Source organism: Schistocerca serialis, chromosome 4 (assembly GCF_023864345.2).
Source record: "Schistocerca serialis cubense isolate TAMUIC-IGC-003099 chromosome 4, iqSchSeri2.2, whole genome shotgun sequence".
Taxonomy (NCBI): domain Eukaryota; kingdom Metazoa; phylum Arthropoda; class Insecta; order Orthoptera; family Acrididae; genus Schistocerca; species Schistocerca serialis.
Window position 1 is genome coordinate 187,460,016 of NC_064641.1, and position 20,786 is coordinate 187,480,801.

General features: G+C 43.6%; 1 protein-coding gene across 1 annotated transcript in view; it reads right to left on the reverse strand.

Moving 5' to 3' along the window:
- LOC126473712 (sialin-like) overlaps positions 1–20,786 on the reverse strand; it is a 135,728-nt gene that overhangs the window by 106,128 nt on the left and 8,814 nt on the right. The gene's annotated exons all lie outside the window — the stretch shown is intronic.

The window sequence follows — 20,786 nt, forward strand, 5'->3', positions numbered from 1 at the left end:
CGTAGGTCACAATGACTTCCTCCATAATTATTTGGATGTTCTGTAATCTCTGTCCTCTCCTGCAGTTTGTGCCCTCTACGGTTACCTACACTACCACGTTCGTTATTCCTTAATGTCTTAACACACGCTCTGCCACCCTGCCACTTCTTCTAGTTGGTGTTTTCCTCATACCTAATCTTTGCATCACCGGTTGTGCAGAAGACTACTTTTTATCAGTCCACATAATTTTCGGCTTATACTCACCGTTTCTTTTCTTTTGCGGTTTTCCCTTAATCCATACATCATTTCGAGACAATTTTTCTCCAGACGTACATTCTCATAAATTTCTTTCTAAAATTGAGTTTGATGCTAGCAAATTTCTTTTAGCAAAGAATGCTCTCTTTGCCTGTATTAGTCTATTTCTTGTAAGGGGTTGGGCAGAAATGTGGAAATGCCGCTAGAAATGTGTGGTTGAACGTAAATCTTAATTGGAAAATTTATATTTTGGATCTCCTAAAGCGACTAGGTTCAGCAACTTTTGCAATCTGAATAATTGCCAATTTTAAGGATGTAGAAATTAGTGAGCTAACATACTTTGCGTACTTCCACTCTCTGATGTGATACGGAATAATATTCTGGGGCAGCTCAACAGTTAGGCGAAAGGTATTCACTGCTCAAAAGAAAGTAATTAGAATAATGTGTGGGTTCATAGTCGCACATCTTGTAGGCATCTGTTTAAAAGGATAGGAATTCTTACAACTGCTTCACAATACATTTACTCAGTAATGAATTTTTTTCTCAACAACATGGAACAGTTCAAAATCAACAGCGACATTCATGATTACAATAACAGAAAAAAGAAAGACCTACACTATCCTTTACTTAACCTATCTGTGGCACAGAAAGGGGTAAAATATGCTGCTATAAAACTTTTTGATAAATTACCAGATGAAATAAAATGTCTGACAGACAGCAGTGATAGTTTCAAAAATAAACTGAACTCATACCTCCTTGACAACTCTTTGTATACCATAAATGAATTCTTGAATATGAGTGAATAAATCTGGAGATATAATATATGCATTTTGTGTAAGTTAAGGGAATGGGATAGATAAGACAAATATTTAAGTATAACACTAGTGTGGTGTGCATACTGTAAGACCTTCAGTACACACCCCATCAGATTATTTGACTTGTCGCTCTAACGAAGTAGGCGAGTGTCAGCAATATGTCTCGTGGTCTTATCGTGGCGTGTTTATCTTCTGCCGTTAGGTCAGACGATAGAAATGCCACTTGCACGCTTAGAGTAGCAGATGGACGGTGACCAACTTTAAACAGAACTTGATTAAATTTTCACACACATTTATTAAAATAATAACAACATAAAATTACTTAACTTGATTCTGGATCCTGTTTACAATTGACAATCTGAAGTCCCTTTGGTCTTGGTACGTTAATCTTATTCTCACATATCTCTGATACTTGACAAAGTGTCTATACATTTCTCTTCATGGCTATGTACAGGAATATGATAATCTTGTTAGGTGCAGACTGAAACTTGACTATAGACTGGTACAGACTAATGTAGACGAATGCAGACTGGTACGGACTAGTGCAGACTGACTAATCGGAGGTCTGTACACTCGTTATAATACCAGGTATCACTGTGCGAGTGTGATCCGCGAGGAGAAAAGGTTCTACGTTAGCAGCAATCTCATTGGCTGCGTTACATATTAATATGCAGATCGGCGGAAGCAGAACTTGGTCCGTCTCTAAGACAGCGCCATCTCGTAGTGCGGAGACGGACGAGCGCTGCGCCTGCGCTGTTGTGCTTAGCGGGGCGCGCTCTAGTGGGAAAGTTGTGTATGCGCTGACTACGCGAAATTATGTACACAACAACTAGAACGTAAAAAAAAGAAAAAGAGAAAAAAAACTTGTTTCCTGTGCGCTTTTCTTGTGCATTTGACACGTCCCACATCATAATGGTTTTTCCGTGCTTGATCAATGGAACACGTAAATAACTAACTAATTATCTAAATGCAGATGCTAGCGAAACCCACACGATGCGCTGTTGTATTTCGCCACAAACAGCACCTGTGCAATGTCCTCACTACGAAGAAAGTGTAAGACATAGTGAGAACAGTGCTCTGTGTAGTTGTGAGAGCGTTATGTCAGGACCTAAGTGAATTCGAAAGTGGGCAAATGGGTGCTTCCGTAGTCGAGGTAGCCGAATGAACGGTGTTTCAATAGGCGCTGTATCGAAGGTTTATATCGCGTACAGGGAAAGCGGAGAAACGTCATCGGCTAAGTCACAACGGGGACGAAAGCGTGCATTGAGTGATCGTGGTAAACGGAGTTTGAGCAGGATTGAGTCGAAATATGAAAGCTATAATGTCGCACTCGCGAACCCTATCAGCACCAAAACCACACAAAGGGTGCCCTATGAGCAGGGAATTTCAGGGCGAGCTGGAATTCCAAAGCCATTCCATCAGTGATGCAAATGCCCGTAACAGGAAAATCTGGACTGTGGAGCAATGGAAGAAAGTCATTTGGTCGGATGAGTCTCGTTTCACATGTTTCCAACTTCTCGCCAACTTTATGTCGCAAGACTGAAGCGTGGGGAGGGGGGGGGGGGGTTCGGTGATGATTTCGGAAGCCTTATCGTGGTATTCCATGAGCCCCGTGTTTATTCTGCAAGATTGCTTTGCTGTCAAAGGTTATTTGATCATTTTGAGTGATCGAGTCCACCCCACGGTACAATATTTGTTCCCCAAGACGGCAGGGTTCCTGTGCGCACATCTCGCATCATCCAGTGTCAGTCCGTGAGAACGAGGATGATTGTCGCACCTCCTCTGCCCTCCACAGTCGCCACAGCTCGATGTTGTTGACACTTTGTGGTCTACTTCGGAAAGAAGGGTGCGTGCACGTCCATCATCGTCAAGTGAACTTCCCACTTTTTTGCAGGAAGGATGATATAAGATATTTTTTGCCCGAAATTGTGGTTTTGAATTTTTTGGCAGATGGGATATTGGTGTGACGCCACTGTGATTATCTTTTTGTATCGGACGTGTAATGAGGCACCCACGTCTCCTCTTCCGTCACAATAGAGCTCAGAAAATCCTCGCCTTTCAGTTCAAGTCGCTCAAGAAACTAGCGGCCGCTGTTGACCTGATTGTTCCTGTGCTGCTTTGTCAACTGTTTTGAGACTCATCTTGCCCACAGTTAAGGTAGCCCAGCGTTTCTGGGAGTGTCTCGTGTAAGACAGTTCTGGAGAGTTCTGGAAACATTGTAGAAATTTCATCCTGTGTCAATCGTTGGGCTTCACGAACAGTTTCCTCGACTTTTTTCACCAACTCATCGGTCAGAATGGAAGGTCTTCGTCAACATTTGTCCTGCTACCACTAAACTTCCAACATCACTTAAACACACGCGTTCTAGTTATAAAACCTTCACCGTAAATCGTTTTGATTCGCAAAAATATTTCGGGAGATGTTACTTCTTTCGCGCCGGCCTGTGTGGTCGAGCGGTTCGAGGCGCTTCAGTCCGGAACCGCGCGACTGCTACGTCGCAGGTTCGAATCCTGCCTCGGACATGGATGTGTGTGATGTCCTCAGGTTAGTTAGGTATAATTAGTTCTAAGTCTAGGGGACTAATGACCTCAGATGTTAAGTCGCATAGTGCTTAGAGCCATTTGAACTTCTTTCGCGAGTAGGAAGCGGAACACAGAACGTAGCTCGCGCACTTGACGGGATTTCTTCCCGACATATTTCACGCAACTGGACACTAAAATTTGAGACGAAAAATTATTCCATTCTGTCTTAGCATGGTGGTACAGCAACCTCATTTTTGCTGTTTTTTCTTTTTTTTAAAAAAAAAAAGACAGGCGTACGTTGCACAGTCTTCTTTATTAATCCAAGAATATGCGTTTCGCTCGGATAGGGAATTATCAGGTTATTTGAAAATATAACGGGAGGGCGAAATTACAATTAATCCAGCGAGGTCCTAACCTGGACTAACATAAAAGGAAAAATAAGCTTCAAACACCGACCGAATAAAGTTAGACAGAGAGACGTAATGGTACTCACGTTAAGAATACAACAATTTTCTGCCGAAAAGCATCCGTCAAAGAAGGTACGATTCCGAATGAAAGGTACTGAAAGCAACCTATACGGAAAAAGATATTAAAGATTAATAAATAAAAGTACCGGTATCAGGCGTGAGTAGAGACTGAGGGGGAAATGAAAAATGCGTATAACCCCATGGAGGCGACGACAGATACAGTAGCTCAGAACAAGACTTCACCGCGCAAACTGTAAACACAGCCGTACACTAGAATGGCAACGGAGGCCCGTCCGTATTCACATAGTACATGCATATGAGCGAGACGAGCTCGAGCAGAATATTGGTCTAGTAGTGATTACAGGGGCCTTGCGGCGCCGCCGTCGGGTGTACAGTGTGATAAAAACAAATGTCGTGTGACTAGGGCCTCCCGTCGGGTAGACCGTTCGACGGGTGCAAGTCTTTCGATTTGATGCCACTTCGGCGACTTGCGCGTCGATGGGGATGAAATGATGATGATTAGGACAACACAACGCCCAGTCCCTGAGCGGAGAAATCTCTGACCTAGCCGGGAATCGAACCCGGGCACTTAGGATTGACATTCTGTCGCACTGACCACTTTTTTTTCATTTTGTTCGGTATTGTTCGTTGCGTTTGGTCTGGGCGGACGTCACGAGCCATCCGTTCAAGGTGATCATTGATTTCTTTACTCAGTTTTTTATTACAGAGGGCGAGGAGCCCTCTGACCGAACACGCTGAGCTACCGGACCACTCAGCTAGCGGGGGCGGACTACAGTCTGATAGCGGAGAAACATTCAAATACAAACGGCCAAACTGAGAAATAAAAAAACATAATGGAGCATACGAAAATAGACACAGTATAAGACGTGCTAGATCGAGTACCATTTCCAGAGGCATAGAAAACCCATACGTTCAAAAACAGTGTAAAAGAATAATGAAGTAAAAAACATAGAGAAACAAAATGAAGATTACAAATATAAGGCTAAAAGGTAACAATCCTGAAAAGACAAAATACCATAGCATAAAAGTGACAAGCGACCAAGACCGTGGCAATAAAAAGCTAAAAACTAATATATTGTTTGAAAATGGGAAACATACAATTATAAAAGCCTTATTTTTGCCAGATTACTGGTCACTGAATTTCAGTGATACGATGTACCACAGATCTGAAGTAGCTCACCTGTTACTTACAGGGATGACACGACGAAGCGTGTATAATTGTACAGCTTGTAGAAGGCTTACGATAAATGTCAAATTTGATGACATTATTAGTGAGACAAACCTGCAAATCACAGAAGTTGAGAATACTATTGCTATACATGATTTCATGCATAAAAATAATTTCGCTGTGAAGTTTGTTAAACTCTTCGACCACAAACGTAATTTCAAATCTTTCACCGTCAAAAAATAAGTGTTGTGTCATCGGCATATCGTCTTTAACAGAGTATTTTTTTGGAAATGGCAGAGGCCCGGGTTGAATAGTCACACTCCACGTAATTCCCGAATCCATCAGTGAGAAACGCCGCAAGACAACTGCCAAGTCCAAGCCATCCGACTGCATATAAAATTTGTTGTTAAAAGTGAAGCAATTGTACGAAGTCAAGAGCCTAATAGGAGCTATAAGCTCCACAGTTTCATCAGATCACAGACGTCAGTTCAAAATGGTTCAAATGGCTCTAAGCACTATGGGACTTAACATCTGAGGTCATCAGTCCCCTAGACTTAGAACTACTTAAACCTAACTAACCTAAGGACGTCACACACATCCATGCCCGAGGTAGGATTCGAACGGGCGACCGTAGCAGCAGCGCGGTTAAAGACTTAAGCGCCTAGAACTGCTCGGCCACAGAGATCGGCCAGACGTCAGTGCTTCAAGATGTTATCCTGAGTAACTGAAATAGTCTCTTCTAGTGAACGACAGTAAAGTGCAGCCTGGAGATAAATATTTATCATGTAAGAGTCGTACAAGTTCCGTTCTATTAGAAACACCAAAATTTTCGCGAAATGTGAACTCTTTGCCAATCACTTGAAGCAAATATTTAGAGACCGGCTAACGTGGTTTCTCAATCATATTAATAACAGAACGCATAGAGAAAGCAATCTTGTGAGCCCTAATTTGTGCGTGCATGTTAGGGGCCTTATGGTTCATCACTCTAAAATTGGGTAAAAGGTGGGGGGGGGGGAGGGGAGGGTGATGATATACGTGTACGCCTCTAAGGAAGCCTTAAGCTCTTTGGTACAGGTCTCGACAGGATTGTAATCAGTCTACTGACTGGTTTGATGCGGCCCGCCACGAATTCCTTTCCTGTGCTAACCTCTTCATCTCAGAGTAGCACTTGCAACCTACGTCCTCAATTATTTGCTTGACGTATTCCAATCTCTATCTTCCTCTACAGTTTTTGCCCTCTACAGCTCCCTCTAGTACCATGGAAGTCATTCCCCCATGTCTTAGCAGATGTCCTATCATCCTGTCCCTTCTCCTTATCAGTGTTTTCCACATATTCCTTTCCTCTCCGTTTCTGCGTAGAAACTCCTCATTCCTTACCTTACCAGTCCACCCAATTTTCACCATTCGTCTATAGCACCACATCTCAAATGCTTCGATTCTCTTCTGTTCCGGTTTCCCCACAGTCCATGTTTCACTACCATACAATGCTGTACTCCAGACGTACATCCTCAGAAATTTCTTCCTCAAATTAAGGCCGGTATTTGATATTAGTAGACTTCTCTTGGCCAGAAATGCCTTTTTTGCCATAGCGAGTCTGCTTTTGATGTCCTCCTTGCTCCGTCCGTCATTGGTTATTTTACTGCCTAGGTAGCAAAATTCCTTAACTTCATTGACTTCGTGACCATCAATCCTGATGTTAAGTTTCTCGCTGTTCTCATTTCTACTACTTCTCATTACCTTCGTCTTTCTCCGATTTACTCTCAAACCATACTGTGTACTCATTAGCCTGTTCATTCCATTCAGCAGATCATTTAATTCTTCTTCACTTTCACTCAAGATAGCAATGTCATCAGCGAATCGTATCATTGCTATCCTTTCACCTTGTATTTTAATTCCACTCCTGAACCTTTCTTTTATTTCCATCATTGCTTCCTCGATGTACAGATTGAAGAGTAGGAGCGAAAGGCTACAGCCTTGTCTTACACCCTCCTTAATACGAGCACTTCGTTCTTGATCGTCCACTCTTATTATTCACTCTTGGTTGTTGTACATATTGTATATGACCCGTCTCTCCCTATAGCTTACCCCTACTTTTTTCAGAATCTCGAACAGCTCGCACCATTGTATATTGTCGAACGCTTTTTCCAGGTCGACAAATCCTATGAAGGTGTGTTGATTTTTCTTTAGCCTTGCTTCCATTATTAGCCGTAACGTCAGAATTGCCTCTCTCGTCCCTTTACTTTTCCTAAAGCCAAACTGATCGTCACCTAGCGCATTCTCAATTTCCTTTTCCATTCTTCTGTATATTATTCTTGTAAGCAGCTTCGATGCATGAGCTGTTAAGCTGATTGTGCGATAATTCCCGCACTTGTCAGCTCTTGCCGTCTTCGGAATTGTGTGGATGATGCTTTTCCGAAAGTCAGATGGTATATCGCCTGACTCATATATTCTGCACACCAACGTGAATAGTCGTTTTGTTGCCACTTCCCCCAATGATTTTAGAAATTCTGATGGAATGTTATCTATCCCTTCTGCCTTATTTGACCGTAAATCCTCCAAAGCTCTTTTAAATTCCGATTCTAATACTGGATCCCCTATCTCTTCTAAATCGACTCCTGTTTCTTCTTCTATCACATCAGACAAATTTTCACCCACATAGAGGCTTTCAATGTATTCTTTCCACCTATCTGCTCTCTCCTCTGCATTTAACAGTGGAATTCCCGTTGCACTCTTAATGTTACCACCGTTGCTTTTAATGTCACCAAAGGTTGTTTTGACTTTCCTGTATGCTGAGTCTGTCCTTTCGACAATCATATCTTTTTCGATGTCTTCACATTTTTCCTGCAGCCATTTCGTCTTAGCTTCCCTGCACTTCCTATTTATTTCATTCCTCAGCGACTTGTATTTCTGTATTCCTGATTTTCCCGGAACATGTTTGTACTTCCTCCTTTCATCAATCAACTGAAGTATTTCTTCTGTTACCCTAGAACTTAGAACTAATTAAACCTAGCTAACCTACGGACATCACACACATCCACGCCCGAGGCAGGATTGGAACCTGCGACCGTAGCGGTCGCTCGGTTCCAGACTGTAGCGCCTAGAACCGCACGGCCACTGCCGCCGGCTCAGTGTAGTCAGCTTCATGAACAATGACAGTGGGGAAACTTCCTGGCAGATTAAAACTTTATGCCGCACCTAGACTCGAACTCCGGACCTTTGCGGGCAAGTGCTTTATCATCTGAGCTACCCACGCACGACTCACGACCGGTCGTCATATCTCTAATTTCGTCAGTACCTCGTCTCCTACCTTTCAAATAACGACAGTGGAAACCCTTTTGTCAGTGCAGTCTACAATGACGTTAGGCCAGAATCGTATGGTCTTAATCATGCTTAGCATGTGAGGCCTTCTCAGTAAGTTCACTGGCTTTACAAGCGATTCCCAGTTTACCAGATTTGTTACAGGTAGAAGCACCAAGAGCGATTATACCTTATGTTACCAAGAACGTGGCGATAGTATTGTCTAGCCTTGGTTGGATGCTATACTTAAGGCCTTTGTTGAGCATGTTCAATTGCTTTTCACTGAAAACAATATCCGTTATGTTGACAATACGCTCTGCAGAGAGAAAGGGGGCCTTGGGTCTCTTAACCCTGTGATATGCTGAGTGACAATAAATTTTTCGAGGCTTATTTAGTTTATGCTGTTGTGACCTGATAATCGGTTGGTCACTCTCCCATGCACAAATGTTTAAAATTATAAGCAAATCATCAAAATCAGCCATAGTCATATGCAACACAGCATTAAAATGTGCAATGAAAATTAAAACATTAATCTTACCTTTCTCCGTGTAAAAGCATTTAATTTTCATATTAATCAGGACCTATCACACTTATGCGTATGAGCATATCCTAGGATATTTATGGATAAGTAAAGGAACAAGTTTCTCAACGAATCACTGCTTACTGAACCTTACGCTCATATTTATCTTCACAATATTGTAATTCATTTTACGGATGGAAGCCGCCGGCATTCTGGATGCCTGACAAAGCAATCATCATAATAATTATTTCATTCCATCTTGGCGCAGTGATAAATCAACCTCATTATTGCTACTGGGTCTGAGCACTATGAGACTTAACATCTGTGGTTATCAGTTCCCTAGAACTTAGAACTACTTAAACCTAACTAACCTAAGGACATCACAAACATCCATGCCCGAGGCAGGATTCGAACCTGCGACCGTAGCAGTCGCGCGGTTCCGGACTGAGCGCCTAGAACCGCTAGACCACCGCGGCCGGCCCACTATTGCTACTATTAAAAAAAAAAAGGTCGTAGATTGCACAATGTCCTTTATTAACGGTGACTCTTGAGCTAATAACGAACATTGTGTAACTTACGACTTTTTTTTCTTTTTCTTTTATGGTAACGTAAGTTTATGTACTACCGTGTTCCTGCGATGCTTGCTCACATGAGGGGATGCCCCTCTACCACTCAATGTTGCCAACCGTAAGAAAACAAATAGAACCACCGCCTTAACAGGCTTAACAGTGCACTTACTTTTTGAACATGCCTCGTAATTTGGAGAGAAGGGCGCGTGATCGCTATTCACCTCCATCGTCGTTAAGTAGACTTGCCCCTATTTTCCATGAAGAATAGTATAGAGTCCTTTGGAAACTATACAGGGCCTGTATTTATCGACTCAGATACGAGTGTCCGCAGCTCGTGGTCTCGCGGTCGCGTTCGCGCTTGCCGAGCACGGGGTCCCGGATTTGATTCCCCGCGGGTTCAGGGATTTTCAAATGGCGCTGAGCACTATGGGACTCAACATCTTAAGTCATAAGTCCGCTAGAACTTGGAACTACTTAAACCTAACTAACCTAAGGACATCACACACACCCACGCCCGAGGCAGGATTCGAACCTGCGACCGTAGCAGTCCCGCGGTTCCGGACTGCAGCGCCAGAACCGCACGGCCACCGCGGCCGGCCTCAGGGATTTTCGCCTGCGTCGAGATGACGTCCTCATCATTTCATCATCACTCATGAAAGTGGCGAGATTGGACTGAGCAAAGGTTGGGAATTTGTACGGACACCGATAACCGCTCAGTTGAGCACCCCACAAACCAAACATGATCATCATCGGAGACGACGGATAGCCGTTTCAAATGCTAACGGTTTTCCTACACCGTACTAGACACAGCAATGTGTATCTTTCTTGTTTCGACAGTTACTTTTCTTCCAAGGTACTGGAATTCCATCACTTCGTCTACCACATGGATCCAAATTTTGATGTCAAGTTTACCACTATTTCTGCTGCTCTTCGTTACTTTCGACTTTATTTGGGCTTCAATCAGTCCATATTCTGCGCTCATTACTTGCGCTTACCTTAGTAAACAGTATAAGTCAAACCTGCGCTCTCTTGCAGCTAAGACGAACAAGGCTCTCGTAACGTTATCTGAGATCAATTATGTTCCATGATTACCTCTCAACAGAGAATGTGCCGGGGCGCTGAGATTTACCGATTTAAGCTGTTTTCAGCAACTCGAGTATTGATAAGCATGCAGCACAGCATAGGATAGTGTATTAAATAATTAAAATACTCACTGAGTTTCGTTTCAGATAAACATTTGAAGACAGAAGATAACATTTCGGCTTTTTCTTTATTTCGGTTTCTGGCTCGTCCTCAGGTATCTGGGCACTGGTTATTGTTACACAGACAACCTAAAAATGTGATCAAAATTTTTTAGGGTTCTGAGGCATCTGCTGTTATAATACTCTAAATTATTGCGCCTAAATACATTTCGTCATTATGAAATATTACAGACTTCTGAAACGAAGTAATGAGTTGGATATATAGCAAAGTTGACAAATGCCGTTAAAAGTAGGAACGAAGTTGCAAAATATTGTGACATAAACCGTAATAGTTTGGAGTGACCTGCTAAAGACCTGGTCATACAAGGCTACGGCTTACGGCTTCTTGTTTACATAGGCCGCGTCGCTTTTAACACTCTTCACACGTAACACTCCGTGACGCCATGGCAACACAGTCCCTTGATTCCCACGGTGACTCAGCACTGGTGACATTGCCACGTGCAATACACAAAGCCTTCCGTTGTCGTTTTGGTGCTGCTACATATGTTCTATTCTGTCGTTTATCTTTGTATTCAGTGACTTTCTTTAGAAGCTTTACTATTTGCGTCTATTTTTGCATCAATAACAACTATATTTTTGAGGATTCCGCATTGAAGAAACTATTATTTCTTGAATGAGATTTTCACTCTGCAGCGGATTGAGCGCTGATATGAAACTTCCTGGTAGATTTAAAACTGTGTGCCCGACCGAGACTCGAAGTCGGGACCTTTGCCTTTCGCGGGCAAGTGCTCTACCATCTGAGCTACCGAAGCACGACTCACGCCCGGTCCTGACAGCTTCACTTCTGCCAGTATCTCGTCCCCTACCTTCCAAACTTTACAGAAGCTTTCCTGCGAACCATGCAGAACTAGCACTCCTGAAATAAAGGATACTGCGGAGACATGGCTTAACCACAGCCTGGGGGATGTTTCCAGAATGGGATTTTCACTCTGCAGCGGAGTGTGCTCTGATATGAAGCTGAACATTGTGGAAAGGCTTAAATAGTCTATGACTTTTTTTGAGGAAAGTGCGTCCAGTCGCCTTTGTTATATATTTAAATCTCTTAGTGTCCAATACCTAGCTTGCGAATATCAGCAGATGTTGGGTATTTCCAGGTATTTCATATTATATAGCTGGGCGATGGCATTATGGTGTCGTCATACAGTAAATGAGGTTGTGAGGATGATAACTAAACCGGCGCATTATATAATAGGGCACAAAAAATGCACTTAGATGGCCATGGTATGACACACAGTTATATGTCACTTTCAAGTCAGCTAGTTTTGAGAAATTGTTTTAGAGATCGTTCTTACGACAACAGTGTGATTTAAGCCAGTGAGTTCCGAGGTTATGGTTGACGGAAGATTATTTACGGATGGTCGATTGGGATGAGTCTATTGCAGAGTCAGATCGCGAGCACACCTAAGGGCATCGTTTGTTGTCACTGGCATAAATTGGTAGGTCTTGTGTGGAAATATTGTGTAGATAACTGAAATCCTCAACCCGTCTGGACATCGGAGTCTTCTGTTTTAATTCTTTGCTCTTTTACAAGATGCCTGCTAATCAACTAAATGTAATGTATAGGTCCCTCACTCATTTTATCGCTTGAGAAACAATCAGTAACTAGTGGAATCACTCTACGCTGTATAGCGAAATGTTTCATCCACACATAGATGAGCCACATACTATGACCATCTCCTTTGTACCGTGTTAGTTCATCTTTGGAAAGCAGTACAGCAGCGATCCTATGTGACATGAATTCGACAATTCACTGACAGTTTTAGGAAGATATGTGGCACCAGGTCACGAAATCCCGTACATTACGGGTTGATGGTTTGTGGGCCCGGAACTGGCACGGATAACGTCCGATATGTCTTCCATCGGGTTCAGATCAGACTAATTTGGCGGCCAAGACAACGCGAGATCACTATTGTGTTCCTCAAACCACTGTAGCTCGGAACTTGCCATGGGTCACGGGCAGTTGTGGCATTGCCTTCGTGGCAGACAACAGATATGGACGGATGCAGGTAGTCCGCAGTAATGTTCACGAATTCTTCACCTATCCAGACGCCTACAATTACTGCCGAACGTCTATGGAAGCTCAGAAGAATGTCCGCTGTGGCATAATACTGCTCGCAGGGCCCTACGTTCGTGGTGTGGTGCATACTGCGAGCGGCTGTTCGCTTGGATGATGGCGTATCTACATCTACATCTATGTCGACATGGCTACTCTGCAGTCAGACGTAAGTGCCTGGCTGAGGGTTCATCGAACCACCTTCACACTAATTTTCTACAACTTTCCCTCTCGAACAGAGCGCGAATAAAAGAACACCTACCTGTATATCTTTCCGAGCCAGCTCTGATTTCCCTAATATTATTCAGATGATCGTTTCTCCCTACGTAGGTCGGCATCAACAAAATATTTTCGCGTTCGGAGGAGAAAATTGAAATTTCGTCAGAAGATTCCGCCGCTACGAAAAACGTCCTTGTTTTTATTATTTACACCCCAAATACTGTATCATATCCGTAACACTTTCTCCCCTATTTCTCGGTAGTACAAAACGGGATGACCGTCTTTGAAATTTATCGATGCACTCCGATAATCCTATCTGGTAAGGATCCCTGAACGAGCAGCAGTACTCCGAAGTAGGACGGACAAGCGTAGAGCAGGCAATCTCTTTAGTAGATCTATTGCATCTTCAAAGCGTTCTGCCAATATAACACATTTTTATTCCCCTTTCCCACAATATTTTCTGTTTTCTTACGAATTAAGTTTTTCGTAATTGCAATTCCTAGGTATATAGTTGAATTTAGCCGGCTTCAGATTTTGATTGATTTATAGTAAAACCGAAGTTTAACGGATTCCTTTTAGCACTCATGTGGATGAACTTACACTTTTCATTATTTATGATCATTTGTCAATTTTTGCACCATACAGATATATTTTCTAAATCGATTTGCAATTGGTTTTGATCATCTGATGACTTTACAACTCGGTAAATGACAGCATCATCTGCAAACAACCTAAGACGACTTTTCAAATTGTCTCCTAAATCGAAGGAACAACAGAAGGGCTATAACACTACATTGCGGAACGCCAGCAATTACTTTTGTTTTACTCGATGAATTTCCGTCAGTTACTACGAATTGTGACCTCTCTAACAGTAAATCACGAATCCATTTGCTTAACTGAGACGATATTCCATAAGCACGCAATTTGACTTCAAAGCCGCTTGTGAAGTACGGTGTCAAAAGCCTTTCTGGATATCTAGAAATACGGAACCAATTTGAAATTCCTTTTCGACGGCACTTAACACTTCGTGTGAGTAAGAGCTAGTAGTGTTTTGTAAGAGCGATGTTTTCTAAATCCGTATTGACTATGTGTCAATAGACCGTTATCTTCGAGGCAGTTCATAATATCTGAACAGAATATATTCCAAACTCCTGCTGCACATCGACGTTAATGATCCAGGCCTATAATTTAGTGGATTACTCCTACTTCCTTTCTTGAATATTGGTGTGACCTGTGCAGCTTTCCAGTCTTTGGGTGCGGATCTTTCGTCACGCGAGTAATTGTATATGATTGTTAAATATGGAGCTGCTATAATGGCTTACTTTGAAAGGAACCTAACTGGTATACATTATGGACTGGACGACTTGTTTTTATTAAGTGATTTAAATTGCTTCAGTACTCCGAGGATATCTACTTCTAGGTACTCGGACACGACCGCATCCACTTTCTACGATGAGGTGTGGACGCTCCAACCCTGATCACCTACCCGTTGTTATCCCTTATCGCCGCTAGAATGATTCCCCGATCGCTTCTGCTCCACTTACACTTTCCTTACTGCGTCATGCGCTTGCAGTGCACCCAGGCGGCATTTAGTCTCGCGCTAGGTAATGCTCATAATGTTTTGGCGCATGAATGTGTATCGGAAGAAGGAGACTTTCCTGTCACTAAGACCGCCGCGAGAAGAGAGTCCGTAATTTTCTCCTGATTCCAGGAACGGTGCGTCTATCATATTGGGTGGTTCAAAAAGAAAGAGCGGATTTCAGTTGTTCATTAGAGAAAAACTGTAAAAGATAGAAACAAATAGTGCATGTCACTAGTTACAGGAAGGTTCAAAGTTTTGACAATGCTGCGCTGTTTTCTGTTTGTAGCTATATGGCAACTACACCTCAAGAAAAATGATTTTGTGTGTTGGGATTTGCGGGGAAGTCAATCCACTGTTCAAGGCTGCCTCTGCACAAGCAGATTTAAGACTGGTGTAAAAGTTGATTGCGCATGAAGAGGGCCACGCACATCTGATGAAAATATCGAGCTTAGCCGATATCCGATCAAATGGAGCACTGTGCAGTTCACAAGACGAGCAGACCAGGAACTTCAACTTCCTCAAGCAACGGGTTGGCGTGCTCTGAAACAACGTCTGCATATGAGACCTTGCACATTGCCGTTACTGCGATAATTGCGCCCCAGCTACCCCAAAAGATATTACGAATTTGCAGTTCATTTGTCCGGAATACGGCAGAGGGAACTTCCGCCGAGTGACTCATCATTTCGGACGAAACGGCGTCTCATCTATCGGGTAAAGTATACCGCCACAATGTAAGTATTTTGTGGCCACAAAATCCCGATGTCGTCCTCGAACCTGAAAGAGTCTTACAGAAATTGATTGTCTTTTGTGCCGTTTCTGTTCACAAAGTTTATGAACCTTTCCTTTTTTGCGGAGGAAACTGCGACAGGAATGTCATACCTAAACATTCTGCAAAATTGGTTGTTTACTCAACTTCGTGAAGGTTCCAATGATATCATTTTCATGCATGGCGGTGCTCCGTCTCAGTTTCACCTTGAGGCACGGCATTAGCTTACCAACACTATCCCACAAAGTTGGAGTGTAAGAGATGGACAACATCTTGTTCATTACTTTTGGCGTCCTAGGTCAGCAGAATTCACAACTTGATATATTTTTTTCTTTGGAGATGTATAAAAGACGGAGTCTTTGTCCCACCTATGGCAGCTACTCTTCAGAGTTGAGAAATCGAATTGTTGAAGCTGTCGATTCGATAAATAGGGATCTGTTGGTTCGTGTGTGGAATGAAGTGGGCTACCGTTTCGATATTTCTCAAGCAACCCATTGTGCTCACATTGAGTGTATGGTACAGTGTCTGCGCGAACATAAAACTTTCAACCTTCATCTATCTAGTGACATAGCAAAGTATTTTTATCATTCACAGTTTATCTGTAGTAAACAAATGAAATCTGTTCTTTCTTTTTGAATCAACCTGTATGAACATGATTTCACTGAGTTTCTTTTAGTACAGAACCTCCTGAACTTACATGGTGTATTAAGAACTTTTTGTTAGAAAGTTTCTGATTTCGTTTATGTAACGTCCTTCCGCTGCAGCGTTCAACTACGTCACGAGTATCCCTCTTTAATCACTTCTGTACTGCATCAATTAACTTCAAGAGTATCCTTTTGCTCGTTTCACGACGTTTTGTCAGTGAATTATCTACGTAGGCATACAGACTGAGAACCTACTGAATGAAATGATGTCGTTAAAGAACAATGCAGTCGGCCGCGGTGGCCGAGCGGTTCTAGGCGCTTCTGTCTGGAACCGCGCGACTGCTGCGGTCGCGGGTTCGAATCCTGCCTCGGGCATGGATGTGTGTGATGTCCTTAGGTTAGTTAAGTTTAAGTAGTTCTAAGTTCTAGGGGACTGGTGACCTCAACATCTGAGGTGCTCAGAGTGCTCAGAGCCATTTAAACCATTTTGAAGAACAATGCACAGCAACAATTCGAACCGAAGCGAAGTGGTTTAAAAGTTACAGTATGTAGTGGGCGCGATGTTACTGTTGGTGACAACGTCTCAGGTGTTGAATCCCTCACAGGTAATAATCCAGCGATAGCTCACCCTGGAATGGCATTTTCCACTTGAGTACAGCTGCACAATATGGTACGGATTTCAGCATCTTCCGACTTCGCATCTGCTACGTGTTTTACGTCGCAACACTTGTAGACTTTGACGATAGTGGACAAGAACATACAAAGGACTTGAGCTGTTGGGGGTGAAATTTTTTTGTTTTTGTAGTGAATGACGAAATAGGAAATAATGTTCATATAAAACGGTGTGGCTACACTTGCCAATAGTCATATCTGTGTCTCTTTGGCGAGGACAGATGTAAAGCAAATTAACAAAGCTTTTTTCTTTAATTGAGGGAGAGTGGTGGAGGGGGTGGGGGGGGGGAGGGCAACTTCCCGTAGTGCACCACGGCGGGTACTCCTTAGAACCATTCTTTCATATTCTATGAGAGTGTGGTAGGCAGTGCTGTTTTTCTGGGGGAACGCTGGGGGATGCGTGCCCCTAAACTTTTTCATCGAAAAAGTAGATTTTTACGATGTTGAGAGCTTGGAAGAGTGCCAAAGATTTATTTCACGAACGAAAATTTTTTATTTCATATTTTCGTGTTGGTAATTGTAATACGAACGATACCAGTGCAGTTTTTGGTGGGAAAAGCGATGTCATTGACTGTTTCAAGCATTTCGAAGCTGCGGCAACCGTTCTCGGCAACTTAATAGCTTTCAGCTCGTTCGACAAACATGAAGTGCCCTCGCCCGCTAATAGTGGCCGGTGATAGTGCTAAGCGGATTTGCGTACGCTCAAACGCCGAGCTACCGATAGATGTCTCTACGGTCCCGCTACCATGAATTGCCATCTTTGTTTTGTTGTTCTTTATTCGTTTGTGTTTGCTATTCCGTTCTTGTCGGTTGTGCGAAGTGTGTACTGTCTTTCGTTGCAACTTGTAAGTTAAGTTGGAGGTAAGAGGTGAGCAGAAAACTAACAAACTACTTTACTTTTTACTTGTTCTCTTGCTATAGTAAAGTCAACTGAAGAGTCCGATACTCTTTTCTTTTCTTTTTTTTTTTTTTTTTTCGTAGTTCGACATGTTGATGACGTCACGGCTAAAAGCAGACGGGTGGCATCTCATGCTTCAGTTATAATTAATTTTCGCTGAATTACATCCAATGTCGGAGTACCCTCAGACTTTTTTTTTTTTAGAAAAAAAGCACTGGTGGTAGGTATGGGAGTCACAGCACCAATGAAGAAGGCTGGGAGACCGGTTTGCCAGGGCTTATCAAGGAGGTAAACTTTGCTGCTGTATCCCATCATGATGTCTCTACAATAGCTTGGATCACACATTAACTGGCAAACCGTTTACGCACACAATTACCAACCGAGAGCACGTGGTAGCAGTTGTAGCAACAAGAACACAGACTCAGTGTAGAAATACTACACTCCTGGAAATGGAAAAAAGAACACATTGACACCTGTGTGTCAGACCCACCATACTTGCTCCGGACACTGCGAGAGGGCTGTACAAGCAATGATCACACGCAAGGCACAACGGACACACCAGGAACCGCGGTGTTGGCCGTCGAATGGCGCTAGCTGCGCAGCATTTGTGCACCGCCGCCGTCAGTGTCAGCCAGTTTGCCGTGGCATATGGAGCTCCATCGCAGTCTTTAACACTGGTAGCATGCCGCGACAGCGTGGACGTGAACCGTATGTGCAGTTGACGGACTTTGAGCGCGGGCTTATAGTGGGCATGCGAGAGGCCGGGTGGACGTACCGCCGAATTGCTCAACACGTGGGGCGTGAGGTCTCCACAGTACATCGATGTTGTCGCCAGTGGTCGGCGGAAGGTGCACGTGCCCGTCGACCTGGGACCGGACCGCAGCGACGCACGGATGCACGCCAAGACCGTAGGATCATACGCAGTGCCGTAGGGGACCGCACCGCCCCTTCCCAGCAAATTAGGGACACTGTTGCTCCTGGGATATCGGCGAGGACCATTCGCAACCGTCTCCATGAAGCTGGGCTACGGTCCCGCACACCGTTAGGCCGTCTTCCGCTCACGCCCCAACATCGTGCAGCCCGTCTCCAGTGGTGTCGCGACAGGCGTGAATGGAGGGACGAATGGAGACGTGTCGTCTTCAGCGATGAGAGTCGCTTCTGCCTTGGTGCCAATGATGGTCGTATGCGTGTTTGGCGCCGTGCAGGTGAGCGCCACAGTCAGGACTGCATACGACCGAGGCACACAGGGCCAACACCCGGCATCATGGTGTGGGGAGCGATCTCCTACACTGGCCGTACACCACTGGTGATCGTCGAGGGGACACTGAATAGTGCACGGTACATCCAAACCGTCATCGAACCCATCGTTCTACCATTCCTAGACCGGCAAGGGAACTTGCTGTTCCAACAGGACAATGCACGTCCGCATGTATCCCGTGCCACCCAACGTGCTCTAGAAGGTGTAAGTCAACTATCCTGGCCAGCAAGATCTCCGGATCTGTCCCCCATTGAGCATGTTTGGGACTGGATGAAGCGTCGTATCACGCGGTCTGCACGTCCAGCACGAACGCTGGTCCAACTGAGGCGCCAGGTGGAAATGGCATGGCAAGCCGTTCCACAGGACTACATCCAGCATCTCTACGATCGTCTCCATGGGAGAATAGCAGCCTGCATTGCTGCGAAAGGTGGATATACACTGTACTAGTGCCGACATTGTGCATGCTCTGTTGCCTGTGTCTATGTGCCTGTGGTTCTGTCAGTGTGATCATGTGATGTATCTGACCCCAGGAATGTGTCAATAAAGTTTCCCCTTCCCGGGACAATGAATTCACGGTGTTCTTATTTCAATTTCAAAAAAAATGGTTCAAATGGCTCTGAGCACTATGGGACTCAACATTTGAGGTCATAAGTCCCCTAGAACTTAGAACTATTTAAACCTAACTAACCTAAGGACATCACACACACCCATGCCCGAGGCAGGATTCGAACCTGCGACCGGAGCAGTCCCGCGGTTCCGGACTGCAGCGCCAGAACCGCACGGCCACCGCGGCCGGCATTTCAATTTCCAGGAGTGTATATTGTTATCAAGTTTCATCCTAACTCTTCTTTCTTCGTCAACACAAAGCACGACCCCACACACTGTCAGGTATGCCAAACTGTGAACTGAAGCCGGCCAGAATGGCCGTGCGGTTCTAAGCGCTACAGTTTGGAACCGAGCGACCGCTACCGTCGCAGGTTCGAATCCTGCCTCGGGCATGGATGTGTGTGATGTCCTTAGGTTCGTTAGGTTTAATTAGTTCTAAGTTCTAGGCGACTGATGACCTCAGAAGTTAAGTCGCATAGTGCTCAGAGCCATTTGAATCTTTTTTTGCGAACTGAAGTTCCTGCAAGAGCGACAACCATCAGCACACAGATAGCTGTTGAATTTGCGTTTAATGATGGTCTTAGATGCGTCCTGAAAGTGTGGTAACAATTAAACATTGACTAATACTTTCGTTTCACAGTACGCCGTTTTGAAAGAATATTTTCTCGTTCATACAGGAGAACTCTTAATCTGGAGCCTTTAACACTTAAGTCCGAAAATAGAATATTTTTTCTTATAGTTTCTTTGCTAATGTTCAATAGATTTAAAACATTAAAATAATAGAATACTTAAGTGTTCTTTTAAATAACTAAGTACAATTTTATATTGACGCTCTTAAAAACTATTTATTAGTGGTTAATTATAAACGAGAAGCAGAAAAATGCCGATGTATTACGGTATACTGAGTGTTTGTTTTAACATGAGACAAATAAATATTTCCAAAACGCCGCATAATACGAAAAAAGATGTTCAAAGTAAAAAGTTAATGTCAGTAAAGGGGACATCTGTCTGTGCTAGAACTGGTCACCTTCTAACCATCCCTCCTGTTTGGGCGGGGTCAACTCTGCGTTTTCAGATGGGAACCACCCCATTTTATAGCATATTCATATCCTACGCCAAAAAATGACGGGTTACTAAATCCACTGTTTTTCATTCGCAATCGCCAAATATCAAGTCTACCTGTTTTTTGCAATTGAGAAGCGATGCATTTGAT